The 5,521-nt window shown below is 48.8% G+C and overlaps 1 non-coding gene across 1 annotated transcript; it reads left to right on the top strand.

The window, feature by feature from the left end:
- The first annotated feature begins 244 nt into the window (after positions 1-244).
- LOC123459623 lies at positions 245-351 on the top strand. The gene has a single exon (XR_006636382.1). It is a non-coding gene; the product is annotated as a U6 spliceosomal RNA (small nuclear RNA).
- Positions 352-5,521: the final 5,170 nt, after the last annotated feature.

Below are 5,521 nucleotides of genomic sequence, written 5' to 3'. Positions count from 1 at the left end.
CAATTCTCTCTCTCTCTCTAAAATAAATAAACAAATAATATTCAAGCCAGGCTTGGTGGTTCATACCTTTAATGCCAGCACTCAGGAGGCCAGAGTAAGAGGATTGCCTCACGGTGAGTTCGAGGCCACCCTGAGACTACATAGTGAATTCCAGGTCAGCCTGGGATAGAATGAGACCCTATGTCAAAACAAAACGAGACAAAAAACTAAGATTCAGTATGGGGACAGTAAAGAATTAAATCAAGTGCTCGCTTCGGCAGCACATATACTAAAATTGGAAGGATACAGAGAAGATTAGCATGGCCCCTGCGCAAGGATGACAAGCAAATTCATGAAGCGTTCCATTTTTTTTTTTTTAAAGAACTAAATCAAGAACAGGGTCCTGAACCTAGGGCCGCCAGCTTCAGAAAGAACAAAAAATACTGGACATCTAGCTGAAGGTGAATTTCACATTAAACAATGGAATTTTTTTAAAGATGTGTGTCACTTTTTTTGTACTTTATTGTATTTACAATAAAATGTTTCATTAGTTATCTGAGATTCAACCTGAATTGGATACCCTATATTTCCCCTGGCATCCATGCCAGGTGGCTCCTATCTCCTCCATTAAGTAGGTCTCCTAGGAGTGGCTTGGGCCAGGTTGCTAGAATTGTTCTGAAACTTAAGCAGTATCCAAATCACCCAGAAGGCTTGATACAATCCAGATTTCTAGGCCACACCCCCTAACGTTTCAGATTCTGATCTGTCTAGCGTGGGACCCAGTGATCTTCACCTCTAGCTAGTTCCAAGGTGCTGCTGGTGCTGCTGGGACCACAGTCACAATCCCAGTTTTAGGGGGGCATCTCCCCAGCAAGCACAAAAAAAGCAACCGTAAAGCTCAGTGACCCAAAGTGGCCACCAGATGGCAGAGGCGTCCACTGCTCAGGCCATGAACCCGCCCACTGGATTTAGGAGGCTGTGCGTGCTCTCTGTGGCCATGCCCCGTGCCCTGAGGATGACCATCAGACTCAGCCCTTGTCCCTATGGGACTCAAGGTACGGAAAGAAAAGGTATGGATGTGGTAGCTGGTGCTGAAGTGAGGGAAGCTGACTAGTACCCAAGTAATAATGCCAGACATAGTGGTTCCCAACTGCAATGCCACTTCTGTGGAGGAAGAGACAGGAGCAGCCCTGGAGTGCACTGGCTACCTAGTCTTAGCTTAATGGCTGAGCTCTATGCTAGTGAGAAACCCTTTCTGTGTTTTTTAATTTTATTTATTTTTATTCATTTATTAGAGACAAACAGAATGGGCACCCCACAGCCTCTAGCCACTGCAAATGAACTCCAGATGCATGCATCACCTGTGCATCTGGGGAATTGAACCTGGGTCCTTTGGCTTTGCAGGATAATGCCTTAACTGCTGAGCCATCCCTCCAGCCCAAGAAACCCTTTCTTTAAAAGAAGGTGAACAAGTCGAGTATGGTGGCTCACGCCTTTAATCCCAGAACTTGGCTGGCAGAAGTAGGAGGATCATCATGAGTTAAAGCCACCACCCTGAGACTCCATAGTGAATTCCAGGTCAGCCTGGATTAGAGTGAAACTCTACCTAAAAAAAAAAAAAAAAAAAAAAAAAGTGGACAGGGGCTGGAGAGATGGTTTAGCTTGCCTGCAAAGCCTAACACTTCCCCAGCACCCATGTAAAGCCAGATGCACAAAAGTGGCACATGCATCTGGAGTTAATTTGTAGTAGCTAGAGGCCCTGGCATACCCATTCTCCCCCTCCCCCATCTCTCCTCTCCTCTCCTCTCCTCTCCTCTCCTCTCCTCTCCTCTCCTCTCCTCTCCTCTCTTCTTCTCTCTTCTCTTCTCCTCTCCTCTCCTCTCCTCTCCTCTCCTCTCCTCTCCTCTCCTCTCCTCTCCTCTTCTCTCTCTTTCTCTCTCTGCTTGAAAATAAATAAAATACCCCCCAAACATTACAGGCCATAGCCAAGGCCCTTGGTTTCCCACCAGGAATACTTGGGCTGCAAGACCACTGAGAAATCCTGCTGGAACTGAGCTGAAAACCTCCTCCATGTAGAACAGCTGACAGAAAGCTGGAAGAAGCCACACTGCATGCAGTTCAATGGGAGAGAGAGAAATCACCAGTGAAGACACCCAGCAGTGGACACTGCAAGCCTTATATTTGGCCAATGAGCCAACAGCTGCAATAGTGGCATGTCTGTTATGGGGAAAACCAACTGCCCTCTAATTTGACTGGAGGCCCACTCCATGGGAGAGAATACATCCCTGATGCTGAAAATCTACAACAGGGGTGGTCATGAGCCCTAGGGGTGTAACGTCTGCTGCTGTCTGGCTAAATGTATATACTGTGCTCACCAAAATGCCCAATAAGCACTTCTCTTAATGTTCATACCCATATATTAATGCTACTCTCACTTTTTGTTAGAGAATTTTCTCTTTTCAGATGGCAGTGACCTTGGGATGACTCAGAAGGCACCACAGTGCTGAGAAGTGACAGAGGAGTGCTCAGCACTGCACTATCTCTATCACTCCTTCCAAAGCTCAGGGTGCATTGCAGAAGAGGTGGCAGAAAGAATGTAAGAGCCAAAGGAAGGGTAGGTCTCCTTACAATATGCTCCTCCAGACACAAAATGGCCTGGATATCCAGGACCTCACAGCACCTGACACTACCTACACAAGACCATCATAATAGGAGGAAAAGATGATGATATCAAAATAAAAGAGAGACTGATTGAGAGGGGGAGGGGATGGGATGGAGAATGGAGTTTCAAAGGGGAAAGTGGGGGGAGGGAGGGAATTACCATGGGATGTTGCTTACAATCAAGAAGTTGTTAATTATATAAAAAAAGGGTGATCAAAATAATAAAGAAAGAAAGAAAAGCAGTGAAAAATAAAATACATAAAAATTTAAAAAGAAAATAAATAAAATAACTTTATTTTTTTTTTTTTAAAGCCGGGCATGGTGGCACATGCTTTTAATCCCAGCACTTGGGAGACGGAAGTAGGAGGATTGCCTGAGACTACATAGTGCATTCCAGGTCAGCCTGGGCTAGAGTGGACAACACTCCTGAGGATGACAAGGACACCCAAGGTTGTCCTCTGGCCTCCACATGCACACTTAACTATGTTTGTGTGCCCCCCCACATGTACCCACACACATGCAAAATGCAAACCCATATATATGTGTACAGGCACACAAACTGGGCTGCATGTTGAGGGCCACAGTGGGGGCCCTGGGAGGCTTTTTGGTTTGTCTGTTTTCTCCCGAGGTAGGGTCTCACTCTAGCTCGGGCTGACCTGGAATTCACTACATAGTCTCAGGGTGGCCTCGAACTCACAGCGATCCTCCCACCTCTGCCTCCCGAGTGCGGGAATTAAAGGTGTGCGCCACCACGCCCCACTGCTGGGAGGCTTTTAAGTAGTCATGTTAGAATGATCCCCTGGCAACCACATAGATGAAGAAAGACCCAGGGTTGGGAGGCTCCTAGGAAGACAGGCAGACATGGTCAAGGAAGAGGTGGCTGGGTCAAGCAAGGGTGACAGTGTCACCCGTCCACTGCAGATGTACATGGAGCAACCCAGCTCTGGGTGGGGGCTGGAGCCGATGTCAGGTGCTGGGAGCTGATGACAATGAAGGCAGATGGTTACTGGCTTATCTGTAGGGCTTACCTCCAACGTGGTAACCATTGTCCAACAACCAGTGGCACAGAGAGCCTGCCAGTTCAGCTGTGGTTCCTGAAAGATGCCCAGCAAGTCAAATGGCAGGATCTGGGCAGGACTGGGGTAGGATGGGGAGTGAGAGGCATCTCTCATGAGAGACCCTGACCTAGGCACGTTGGCCCAGTGAACACAGATTCCTCATTCATCAGACCCTGGCACCTTTCCCTGCTCTATACAGCCCTGAGCCACCAATATGCCTACTGAAGGCTCCTGCCACTGCCCCAAGCCAGCTTCTGTGGCCCATCCTCCCTTGGCCTTCAGTGAGAAAGATAGAGCAGGATTACACTCAGGTACCAGGGGCTGGGCACACCCGTCATCAGTCAGTCTGGCCGCTGAGCCCAGGAGTATCCACAGGCACCTTCTTCAAGTACCCAGAGCTCCTTCTAGAAGCTCATGAAAAGTGTGATAGCCAAGGGCAGGAGATGGAAGAGATGATGACACTGAATCTTCTTCTTCTTTCTTAGTTTTGGTTTTTCAACGTAAAGGTTCACTGCAGCTTAGGCTGACCTGGAATTCACTGTGGAATCTCAGGGTGGCCTTGAATTCACGGTGATCCTCCTACCTCTGTCTCCCAAGTGCTGGGATTGAAGGCATGCGCCACCACACCCAGCTGACACTGAGTCTTCTTGAATGGTCTCTAGGGCTGCCCTTACATGCAGGATTCCTGGAGCAAACCATGTTTGGGTGCAAAGGTAGCACTGGCCTCATGGATGGGTGATTAAACTCAAGCTAAGTGGAGCTTTGCTTTCTAGAAGGTCGGCCCTTTTGCTGCTCCTAGAGCATGCCTCAGTTGCCCTAGCTTTGCAGCCTTTGCACTTGGAACTGTCTGGTGGGGGTGCTGACCTCCCTCCACAAGGCCTGCACTGAGTTGACTTTTGTCTGTAGGAAGAATGACTCCCAGGCGGGTGTGGTGACGCATGCCTTTAATCCTAGCACTTGGGAGGCAGAGGTAGGGGGACTGCCATGAGTTCGAGGCCACCCTGAGACTACTTAGTGAGTTCCAGGTCAACCTGAGCTAGAGTGAGAAAACAAAACAAAACAAACAAAAAAAAAGAATGACTCCCCAAAGATGTCCTTGGAACCTGGAAATGCTGCATCCTCCTGCAAAGTAAAGAGGTTTTGCAGGCACAAGTAAGTTATGGATCTTCAGATGGGGGACCGGGAGCCAACCTAATCAGAAGGATCCTTGTAAGAAGGAGTCAGGGCTCGCAGTCAGAGAAAGGGACCGGCCGAGGAAAACAGCAATTGGAGACGGGGAGGCTGGTCATGGCTGTGCTGAGTCAAGGAACCACAGGGGCCTGGAAGCTTCAAAGGGCAGTGTGTGGTTGATCCTCATGGATTTAGAATCACCTAGGAAACACTCATCCGGATTTGTCTGTGAGGGTGTCTTCATAAAGGGCTGGGGGGGCAGGGGATTGGAAGGCGCACCCTGAATGTGGGCAGCGCCATCCCAAGGGCTGGGGTCTTTCCTGGACTGAATAAAACAGGAGAAAGTGAGCAGAATGCCCGTATTCATCTTTTTGTGTGTCATGGCTTTGTGCACATGCAATGCGACAGCCACCTCCCATTCCCACCGTGATGACTTTTTTGTTGTTTTTTTTTTGAGGTAGGGTTTCACTGTAGCCCAGGCTAATGACTTCAGGGTGGCCTTGAACTCATGGCAATCCTCCTACCTCTGCCTCCCAAGTGCTGGGATTAAAGTGCGCCACCCGGCTCTCCGCTGAGATGACTTCTGTGCCATGGCCGACCGTTCCCTCTCAAACCATGAGCCGAGATAAACCTTTCCTTCCTCAAGTGGCTTT

This window comes from Jaculus jaculus, chromosome 3, assembly GCF_020740685.1.
Source record: "Jaculus jaculus isolate mJacJac1 chromosome 3, mJacJac1.mat.Y.cur, whole genome shotgun sequence".
In the NCBI taxonomy this organism is placed as follows: domain Eukaryota; kingdom Metazoa; phylum Chordata; class Mammalia; order Rodentia; family Dipodidae; genus Jaculus; species Jaculus jaculus.
The sequence above is the reverse complement of the archived record's forward strand: the minus strand, read 5'-3'. Positions and strand labels throughout refer to the sequence as shown.